Genomic DNA, 11,588 nt, shown 5'->3' on the forward strand with positions numbered 1-11,588 from the left:
CTGCAACGGTTTTTGGTGTCTCTCTTTATCTGACCCACACATTTGAGGTCTTGGAGTCTACACTAATGAGCTGATGAGTTGATCAGGTGTGTTTGAATAGGGAGACATCTAAAATGTGCAGTGTTGGGTGTTCTCCAGGACCAGGATTGGGAACCACATTAGATCATCGAATAGTTTCGTTTAACGGAGACTGAGAATGAGGAACTGCAGTCTGTGAGGAGCAGGCACTGGAGGAAACATGCTCCTGGAGAGCTACCACCCTGCAGACTTCAGTTCCAACCCTGCTCCAAAACACACCTGTCCTGTAATTATCAAGTAACCCAAACACCTTGAATAGATGCTTCAGGTTTGATTGGGGTTGGAGCTGAAATCTGCAGGACGTAGCTCTCCAGGAGCAGGGTTGGAGACCCCTGGTCTAGGAAAAATAAGCCAGGTATGAAGTCACCTGTTTACTTTTATTGCTAGGCTTACCTGTTCCATTAATTAAAACTTTTTAAATATGTAATAAAGTTGGTGTGTTTTTTCACACAGGGAAATTTTTTGCAAGGGTTTAATAAAAAAACACAGTCAAATACAATCTTGAAGATCAACCAGTAACAAACCAGCTCCACTTCTGCCTCAAACCAACTGAGGAAACACAGTAAACACACACAGAAACACACTGAATTAGAGTGACAGAGTTAGAGTTTGTTTTTCTAATTCAACACATTTCCTCCATGTTCTTTCTGCAGGTTTGTCTGTTCACCGGCTGGCGGCTCGGACCCTGATCCGTTTCTCTGGAGCAGGAGGAGAGGTCAGGAGATGCAGATGTTGAGGGCATCAGGAGCAGGATGGTGGAGCTCAGTGTTCAGGCAGGAGTGAGCAGTGTTCATACAGCCTTCATTGCTGTGAATAAAGACAGCAGACAGACTGTGAAAGGACCCCTGCTGCTGAGTGCCGACACACGGTTAGTGCTTTCACTGTGAACTTCTGAAAACAAATTCTTCAGATATGAACTGTATATAGAAAATCCCAGGATGCCAGTATATGGCAGTGGCTTTGCATGATGAGCACCAATCACATTTTCTTCAGAAAAAGTTTAAATCCAGTTTACTTTGTAGCTCATTTTGATGGGAAGTAAATTTGTTTTTAGGGAAGCTTTGTGGAGGTGTGTATGGTAAGATTAATATAGACACTATCAGTGCAAGTTTAGTGCTGTGATTGTGTCTGTATGGATGTGTGTGGTTTGTGATTCCCTGACAGCAAGAACTTCAATTGCTTTTCTTGTCACTTCACAGTTTAATATGTTGGTGTTGATTTGATCTCATTAAGATTAAATAGTACATGGTTATTTTAGTAAGTGAATGGTTCTTTTCAATTTGTGTGGGTTTCTTGTGCCTGTAAGGACGGGGGCCAATGCCACCTAAAATGTAAAATCTGTAATCTAGAGTTTTCACAACTACAGGTTTTTCCAAGCAAATGAAAAGAACAAGCAGAATGGTGTCTAGTCATCACATCTTGTAAATAAAAACATTTTACTTCAAATTGTGTAAAAATGCCTTTTGGCAGTACAAATAAATGAGCAACTTTTTGAATGACAAGACAGATTTTTCACACTGCATGTAACTCCAGATTATTGATGTTCTAAGCCTGCTTTTAACCCTGGGTAAAGAAATGCTTCATGCTTGTAAAGTAGAGGCGGGGTTAGCACTGCTTTCCTGAGGGTTAAAATACCATGTTCCGGAGCAGACTTATCAGGGCATTGTGGTGCCAGATTTGTACAGTATGAAATGATGCTTTGCAACCAACAGGCAGTCACATGCATAATATATACAGTCAAAGAAATGCTGTGCATTGGATAAAATTCTTACTTTTATAGTCTGAAAGGTATAGTCAGTATTAACTTGATAGTACAGTCCGCAATATTTAAAATGATGCATGCACAATGCAGTTATGTACAGTAAACAGGTCGTGTGCTGCGTTCATCCAGTCAGTGACTCAGACAATCCAAATATGCAATACCCAGGGTTTAGGAATGTACAGCGTGAAACAGCAGATTATGAATACTCAGAATTATTTGTTTACCCCAGGTAAATTATGAGCAATGTGAAACATGAAGAAAGATAACCCAGGATTTGATTTATCCAGGATTTAGAATGACCCAGGGTTCACTATTTCCTTCAGGAAATGTTATAGTCCAGTTAAAAACATGATTCCAACATACTGTAGTTCCTTGTCACTTAACAGTTAACAAGATGTGAACTTAATTTGTTTTTAGGGAAACTGTATCGAGAAGGGTCTCATGATCTTGGTAAGATAAATCATACTGATTACTCTTCTCTTACTTTAGTCAGTCAGTCAGTCAGTCATATTTATTTATAGAGCACATTCAAAAACAACAGTTGTTGGCCAAAGTGCTGTACACAATTTAAGCATATAACAAAATACAAAAGTAAACAGAACACGGCGACAGATATTGCACTACAGTTATGCCACTGTGCTTACTTATGACCATAAGCAACAGTAAATAAATAAGTTTTAAGAAGAGACTTAAAATCAGTGTATGTTGGTGCAGTTCTTATGTAGGGTGGCAACTTGTTCCATAACTGTGGAGCAGCCACTGAAAAGGCACAATCACTTTTCGTTTTCAAGCGTGTCCTTGGAAGTCAACTGAAGACTACTAGCTGATTGAAGTTCCCTAGAGGCATTACACTAGAACAGAAGGAGATCGGAGATATAAGATGGAGCCAGTCCACGGAAACCCTTATAAACAAACAACAATGTTTTAAAATGGATACAATATTTAAATTGTTTAAATTGGAGAGAGATCAACACTGGTGAAATATGTTCCCTCTTCATTGTTCCAGTTAACAATCGAGCGGCAGCATTTTGAACAAGTTGAAGATGAGTCAATAGAGACTGTGAAACACCAGAGTAAAATACATTACAATGATCTAATCTAGATCAAATAAAAGCATGTATTACAGTCAAGTTTCGGTCTCTTGATGTTAAGAATGACTTCATCTTTGCAATATTCTTTAGCTGATAAAAACAACTTCTAACCACAGCATTGATCTGTTTATTAAAAGTCAAAGCAGAGTCAAAAGTAATGCCTAAGTTTCTGACATGTGAATGAAGATTATCAGATAGAGGTCCCAGTTTACTGGCCACAACCTCTGTAGAAGCAGGGGAGCCAAAGATTAAGACCTCAGTCTTAGACTCATTTAACTGAAGGAAGTTGGCAGACATCCACTCTTTAACTTGTCTCAGACAATCAAACAGACACTGTAAACTGGAGACATCCTTTGGGTGCAAGGGAACATAACACTGAGTATCATCTGCGTAACAGTGGTATGAAACATTGTGCCTCTTAAATATAGCATACAAAGGAAGCATGTATAAAGAAAATCGAACATGACCCAAAATTGAGCCCTGTGGAACCCCATACAAAACTGGTGCACAAGATGATGAATATATGCCAGTCTCTACAGGGAAGGTTCGATCCATTAAATAGGATGCAAACCAATTTAAAACACATCCTTGAATCCCAATTTGCTGTAAGTGATTTAAAAGAATGCCATGATCGAGAGTGTCAAATGCCGCACTAAGGTCCAGCAGAATAAAAACAGCACAATTGCCGGAATCAACAATCAACAATAAGTCGTTTAATACTTTTAGCAATGCAGATTCTGTACTGTGTTGAGGTCTGAAGCCAGACTGATATTTATCGAAATTACCATTTTCCTGTAGAAAAGAAGAAAGCTGATTAAACACAACCTTCTCCAAAACTTTTGATAAAAACGGTCATTTAGAAATGGGACGGTAATTATTTAAAACTGTTGGATCAAGATTTGGTTTTTTGAGTAGCGGCTGCACAGTGGCATGCTTAAAATAGGATGGGACTCTTCCACTGATTAAACTGCTATTAATTATTGACAATAAACTAGGACTAATAGTGTCAAGCCTCTCTAATAAGAGACGAGGAGGAACAACAGCCAACGAACAAAAAGTGGGCTTCATTTTATAAATAATTTGCACCAGGTAACTGTGAGACACTGGAGCAAATTCAGATAAATATGTAGAAATTGATGTGGACTGAGGGAAGTCCAGAGAGGAGGGAACAATACGTGATCATATATTCTCTTGCTTTACTCTCTTGAGGGCATTTTTTTAATGCATGTTGATTCTTTAGTGAAGGTAGGATACCTTATAGTATGAGGATCTGCAATAAATAAACATGCAGTCGCATTTCAGAACTTTTATTTGCTTATTTTTATTTGCATTTGTTCAGTTTTTGTTCCAACATATTCTGACAGGTTCCCAACACCTTAGACACAGAGACAAGAGGGCTGCTTATGATGAAAGAGACTGCTATTCTGCATCATTGCCAATAAAGGGTGAATGAACTAAAACATACAGTAGACACTGAAGTTCCTTTCACATACTTGCATGTGAAGCAGAAATTCAACTCATTTCAATCTGAGATTACTAAACAAATATTTTTCTTTTGCTCTGATCATCATGCCTTTGAGCATTTTCAGTCTTTTACTGTTAAACTTCATTCTGAAACGAGTAAGAGAAAAATACAGTCATTTTAAGGAACCCATTGTTAGTTTTAGGAATGTATTTGTCCAGTCTTGCTGTAGAGGCATGAATTCTCTCTTTTCTCTTGTCTTTTCCATGTTTTATGTGGACTTTCCATAGACACAATGTTTTTTTTTTACACAAACTTTATATTGTATCCCTTAACCTTAAACTCTAAACATAACCCTAATATTTTCAAAAAAACATTTAGTATGATTTATAATTTGTTTTCCTCATGGGCACAAAAAACAATTATAGTATACACAATAACAGGACACTTACACACACTTTACTGCATGAGACTGGCACAATGGTTATGTCCAGAATAGAATACTAGTTCACTAGCTCACTTCATACTGAATATACACATTATACTACCTACTGTGTGTATATAGAGACACAGCATATTTTAAAGCTTGTATGGAAATGTTTTGAAATGGAACAGAATTTGAATCAGGATTAAACAAAACCTTTTCTTGTTTCTTATAGTTGTTGTTGTTGGTGTGTGTGTGTGTGTGTGTGTCAGTGTTTATTTTAAGTTGTTGGACCGGTCCTCATTCACACTGAAGATATCTTCACACAGCAGCAGAATCTTGTTTGGGTGGCGACAAATGTTTAACGTTCCTACACAAACATGTTCAAGTTTAAACTTTCAGTAAATTAGAACAGCAGCACAAAGCTGAGACTACTATTAAAGTAAATAAGAAGAATCTTCTCACTTTTTTCCATGCAATAAAAGGTCAAAAACACCATAAAATAGTCAAGCCGCCTCTGAAGCCATATAATTCACTTACATTTTTTGAATTCCATAACATGATGTCCCTACATGTCAATATACATTTCATTTAGATAAAGTATGCTAGCTTTTAAAATACATTTCATTTTAAAAATATTTAAAAGAATACCACTTTGTGATCCTTGATATTATATTTTCTCCATTCCACGATGGTCTGTGAAGGAGCATCATCTAGTATTTCTTTTCAAAAAATTAATGAAGTCAAAAGGCACTTTCTTTAAGTAAGTTCTATTAAAACACAGTTTTCTTCTTGTTTTTTCTTGACCTGTATTTTCCTCTGCTTCTACTTACCTTGCCATTGTGGCTCTGTGAGTATTGTTGAGACTTTTATTTTGTATTTTTTTTATTAATAGTTTGTGATGTTCCCCATTTGTGAAATGCTTTGGGTTGAAACATCTGCTAAACAACTAAACAAAAACCTTAATTCAAATATAGTTTCTTTATTTCTGATATGGAGCTTGTAGAAACAATGTCAGCACCTCCTGTGGCTGCTATAATGGGCTTTTTAACAATCTTGTGCAGCGTTTGACAAAAAACCCTGGGTCTGGACAACAACACTGCGGAGCTCGGAGACCAGGGTTGCTGAGACGGGTATCTGTGGGACAGAGATGGTCTTGGGTGCAGAAAAAAACAGAGGAGGTTTGACTTTTTGGTTCTTTCTCATGACTCATGAGGATATTAATTCTTTATAGCTGATCTTAGATTCACTACCTTAAACCAGTTGTGGGACATGATTCGCCCCAGACCAAGTCTCTGGCTTGGCTTCTCGTGCAGGAGAGCCCTGAGGAGGTCACAGCATTCTGTGCAGGAAGACGGCAAAGACATCTGATTACTACCTCACACTTCACATCTGCTCTGTTTGATCATGTTATTCTAAGCTGTAAGATGTTTTGTATGATTCTTAGTTATTAATTTTTTGAGATGAAGATCTCACCTTTTGACAGGCCGGGTTTGGACCAGCGCTTGCACTGCAGCAGGAACAGGTCATAGTCACTAGGGAAGTGTCCACACAACAATGCGAACATCACAATCCCTAGTGACCAGACCGTCGCCGGCCCGCCGTAGTACTTCCCCCTGCTGTGGTAACTCTGGAGGGGAGTACACTGCTGTGCCTGGAGGAGAGAGGAGATTGTATAAAGTGTAAGTTTGCACATGATTGTTCTGTATCTATTAGAAGACATAATTATATCATACATACCAGAGTAATGACCTGTACGGTGTCCTCCCTCAAAATGTCCCCGCATCCGAAGTCAATCAGCCTGACTTCGGATGTCTCCCTGTTTACTAGTATGTTCTCTAGTTTTGAACGTCACGGTGGAACCACTCCACGGAGGTGACACATGTTTGCAGCATGAGCCGCCTGACCACATGATCTGCCGTGTTTTCTCCTCGTCGAGGCTTCCACCGTGGCGCCTGATGAACTCCACGAGATTCTCACACAGGAGAGGACATTCGAGGACCATGACGAGTGGTCAGGGTGGTCCGTCCAGTCCAGCAGCCTGATAATTTCTGGCACGCTGGGACCTTTGTTTGCCAGGATGGTGAGGGCGATCTCTTTTGGAAGAGGTTTTGGATGATCAGGCTAGAAGACAGACAGTTCTTATGATGGTTAGATGGAGGTGGTTTCCCAAAAAGGGATTTTTGTTAAATTCAATTCAATTCATTTGTTAATATGAGATCTTTTATATTGTTTAAAGTGCAATGTACTTACAATGACTATACATTCCGTGTGCTGGGTCTTCATTACATACTTCAAAGCCACCTGATGAACAACAAAAAAAATGAACTTAAGGTACACTAAAAGAGTAAAGGATGAGGATAATACAGGGCAAACATTTTCTAGCTTGATAATGTGTTATTTATATCAACTTACTTTAAGACCATCATTCAAACGTCTGCCTTCGTACACCACACCAAAACCACCTTTCCCCAGCTGATCCCCAACGGTGTAGCGACTGAAGATGTAGTCTATTAAAAGATAAAACAACACGAACTTTCAAAGTGACAGCAGTGTCTTGTTATGTGTCCAAGCTGTATTTAACCTAAAACATATTTAACTTATTTAACCTAAATCTTTTTTCAATATGATTACTATTTAATGACTGTGTATGTTATTGAATAGAGATTATATTAAATACTTTTATCATATTTTTAGTACATACATATAATTTTTAGGCTATGATTTTTTACTAGGCTATGTTTAAATAAAGATCTAATCATGGCCTTGATGTAGATTTTTTGAATATGTGCAGATGTTGTATTTTTGATATTGTGATTTTGATGGTATTAATTTCATAAGATGGGGATGTGTCTGTCATGTACCAATCACTAGTGTACCATCAGTTCTTCTTCCTGCCCGGGCCACCTTCCTCTTCTCTCCCTCATCCTGCTGCTCCTCTCTCTGACCTGAGCTGCTCTCTGGAGGCTGTTATTTGGCAGCTCTGAAGAAAGAGCGCAGCCTCCGCCAACACTTCTTGCTCTTTCTTCTCTCCTTCACTCTCTCTGCCTTGTTCCTTTCCTTCTCCTCCTCCTCCTCCTCCTCCTCCTCTCCTCCTACCTCTCCTCCTTTTCCTACTCCTCCTCCTTCCTCTCCTCCTTTTCCTCCTCCTCCTACTCCTCCTCCTTCCTCTCCTCCTTTTCCTACTCCTCCTCCTCCTCCTCCTTCCTCTCCTCCTACTCCTCCTTCTCTACTCATCCTTCCTCTCCTTCTATCTACTCCTCCGTTCCTCTCCTCCTCCTCCTCCTCCAGCACCAACAGGTGTCTCATCGCGGGGATGAGGGTGTTGAAGCTCCGTGTTGGGGCGGGTTTTGGGGGTGTACTAAGATGTTGATCGTACACCTCTCCAACCGTCATCGGACTCACTTTTGTCACTCGCTGTCCCATCGCTGTGAAAACTCAACCGACCACTACAAAAACCCACAAAGAATGTAAGAATGTCACGCGCTTTAATATACTCCGCGAGTTCTATTCGGAACGCGCTCTGTGCGTCATAAGGCTTTGAGCGTCTCAGAACTTTCTAATGATTCCCGTTTCAATCCATCAATAACACATAGAAAATAAATAAATTAAAGATGTATTAAATTATTTTTAATTCTAATGCAACAAATAATAAATATATATTCTGGCAGATTTTAAAATAAAGACAGATTTGCATATATTAAACAAAATAAAATTGTTTGCTGTATGGTACCCCTTCATTATTGATAGCAGTTGTTGTTAAGTTTTTTTGTCTAAATCCAGTAAATATATTTGGTATAAAAGACTAATGCAATATGATTTTTAGTTTGGTAACTTAATCTAATGCAGTGATATTCCTACATGTGGTTTAAGTGGCCAAATGACAGTTTGGCAATTGTATGAAAAACGCAAAATCTGGTCAACATGTCTTGACTAGTTATTTAGCTGTCAGTGTATTTGTCATGTTGTTAGTTTCTCCAGTAGATGGCGTCTATTCAAAGTGTAATATGTTCAGATTTTGATTGCATTCCGTTGGAACAATACAACAAAATGTTTTAAACGTAAATGATTAACTTTAATGGACGGATCAGTCATCTATTTAAAAGCTGCATAATAAATGAGTTTGGTTTAAAAATCTGAGCGGTACTCGCTCCTACACAAACTTAATATTCATGAGACAGAGACGCGTCAGAAGTTCAGAACAGCGCAGAGTGAACGGTGTCTGATGCTGCGGCTGAGCTCCAACGACAGAAAGCGTCTCTCTTCCTCATTGATTCCTTAAACATTGATTTGATAAATGAGTCTTTCTTTGAAGATTTGAGACGGATTCAAAGGCAGTAGTTTCTCTGTTTTCACTTTTGAAGAAGGTCTTTTATTCATTTTCTCTAACAGAGCGAGAGAATGATGAACTGCGGTCTTCCTCTTCGAGAAAAAATGTGCCAGGTAAGTTGTGAGTTCACCTGTTTACTTTTATTGTTTTTCTAAATGTTTATTTTTTTTTTTCACATGTGTAAGAGCCAGGGTGTTACACAGACATTTACTCGCGAGGTCTCTATCTCTATCTATTTCTGTAATTAAGATGTTTTTAACCGAAATGATGTTCATCCTATTTATAAGTCACTTTTAAATAAATGTCATATGAAGCAAGCTGTCACGTTTCTGTTCTCCTTAGTTCACAATTTTTATATTTTTTATTTTATATCTATACATTTACAAACCCGATTCCAAAAAAAGTTGGGGACCCTGTACAAATTGTAAGTAAAGAAAGAATGGAATCATTTACAAATCTCATAAACTTATATTTTATTCACAATAGAATATAGATAACATATCAAATGTTGAAAGTGAGGCATTTTGAAATGTCATGCCAAATATTGGCTCATTTTAGATTTCATGAGAGCTACACATTCCAAAGAAGTTGGGACAGGTAGCAATAAGAGGCCGGAAAGTTAAATGTACATATAAGGAACAGCTGGAGGACCAATCTGCAACTTTATTAGGTCAATTGGCAAACATGATTGGGTATAAAAAGAGCCTCTCAGAGTGGCAGTGTTTCTCAGAAGTCAAGATGGGCAGAGGATCACCAATTCCCCCAAGTCTGCGACCGAAAATAGTGGAGCAATATCAGAAAGGAGTTTCTAAAAGAAAACTGCAAAGAGTTTGAAGTTATCATCATCTACAGTGCATAATATCATCCGAAGATTCAGAGAATCTGGAACAATCTCTGTGCGTAAGGATCAGGCCGGAAAAACCATAACTGCATGCCCGTGATCTTCGGGCCCTTAGACGGCACTGCGTCACATACAGGAATGCTACTGTAATGGAAATCACAACATGGACTCAGGAAAACATTGTCGGTGAACACAATCCACCGTGCCATTCGCCGTTGCCGGCTAAAACTCTATAGGTCAAAAAAGAAGCCATATCTAAACCAAGGGTCATTTAAAATGGACTGTGGCAAAGTGGAAAACTGTTCTGTGGTCAGACGAATCAAAATTTGAAAGTTCTTTTTGGAAAACTGGGACACCATGTCATCCAGACATTTTAAACATTTGATATGTCATCTATGTTGAATTCTGAATAAAATATTGAAATTTGAAACTTCCACATTATTGCATTCTGTTTTTTTTTTCACAATTTGTACAGTGTCCCAACTTTTTTGGAATCGGGTTTGTATGTTCTTATGATAATGTAGAGGGTCTGATAAAAAAAAAAAAAAATCAAATCTGTATGAGATATATTTGTGATGTTGTTTTGTTGGTTTGTGTGCCTCAGTGCCTCTGAAGAGCATCTCAGTGCAGGTTCTGGTTCAGGATCATGTAGCCACAGTCTCCTCCACTCTGCAGTATTTGAATGAGGAAGAGCGCCCCTGGAGGCCTTGTTCGTCTTTCCCTCTGCCTGCTGATGCTGCTGTCGCCACTATCAGTGCCAAGATCAGGGAGAGCAGGAGATTGTGCAGAGGTGCAGGACAGAGAAACCGTGAGTCCAAATACAAACTGCAGCTCAGTTGCATATATTTATAACTGTACATCATGTAACAAAACTGTATCCTGCAGGTGAGGGATCGGTATGATGACGTATGGTGTGTGTGTGTGCTACTGGCTCTACACATTCAATCATAGCCTCGTCCTGAAGGCCAGCAGAAGACGGCAGACCTGAATGCCTCCGGCACACAGATAATCATTTACCATTTTTAAAACAACGCTGCTAATTAAGCGGCTGTCCTCTCTTTAGTCAAACACGAAGCTAAGTGAATACACTGTAAGAAACAGTCGTGTTTGAGTGAGTCAGACCACCTCTTGTTCAATTACCGCACACCGGTAATCAACAACAAAAAACGCTCCTGTTCATCCTCATCTGCACTTTCCACTCCTGACGCCGATGGAGAGAGTGTTTCGAGAAGACTGTAGTTGTGTCAAGCTACTCATTATCTGAAGGTGAAACATCAATTGACATTTGCAAACCCATTTAACTTACATAATCAATGTGTGACTTGACTTTTAGCCACCTGGAATGCGACTGGATAGTGAAAATAATGTTTCTGAATCTTTCTTTAATCTTATCACTAGATAATGAGGTCATTTACAGCTGCTTATCATTAATGTAAAAATGTTAAATGTCAATAGTCAATATTTTGTCATATATATTAATTTTAGTCCATTTCACACTGACAAATGTCATTAATGTTTCTTAAACTTTACAAATTAGACCTTAATCATACTTTCAAACATTTTAACCAAACCTTACATATAGTATATATAACATTCATTA

The 11,588-nt window shown here is 38.5% G+C and overlaps 3 long non-coding RNA genes across 3 annotated transcripts; 1 reads left to right on the forward strand and 2 right to left on the reverse strand.

The window, feature by feature from the left end:
* Positions 1-778: 778 nt before the first annotated feature.
* Positions 779-2,850, forward strand: LOC122142349. The gene is made up of 2 exons (XR_006158558.1): positions 779-946; positions 2,632-2,850. It is a non-coding gene; the product is annotated as an uncharacterized LOC122142349 (long non-coding RNA).
* Positions 2,851-5,923: 3,073 nt separating this feature from the next.
* On the reverse strand, positions 5,924-6,434 carry LOC122142348. The gene is made up of 3 exons (XR_006158554.1): positions 6,294-6,434; positions 6,071-6,159; positions 5,924-5,972 (listed from the first exon to the last, which is right to left on the reverse strand). It is a non-coding gene; the product is annotated as an uncharacterized LOC122142348 (long non-coding RNA).
* A 377-nt stretch (positions 6,435-6,811) lies between these two features.
* LOC109091570 lies at positions 6,812-7,322 on the reverse strand. Its single transcript, XR_006158556.1, has 3 exons — positions 7,233-7,322; positions 7,071-7,121; positions 6,812-6,941 (listed from the first exon to the last, which is right to left on the reverse strand). It is a non-coding gene; the product is annotated as an uncharacterized LOC109091570 (long non-coding RNA).
* Positions 7,323-11,588: the final 4,266 nt, after the last annotated feature.

The sequence above is a fragment of the Cyprinus carpio genome, chromosome B25 (assembly GCF_018340385.1).
Source record: "Cyprinus carpio isolate SPL01 chromosome B25, ASM1834038v1, whole genome shotgun sequence".
NCBI classification, from domain to species: Eukaryota; Metazoa; Chordata; class Actinopteri; order Cypriniformes; family Cyprinidae; genus Cyprinus; species Cyprinus carpio.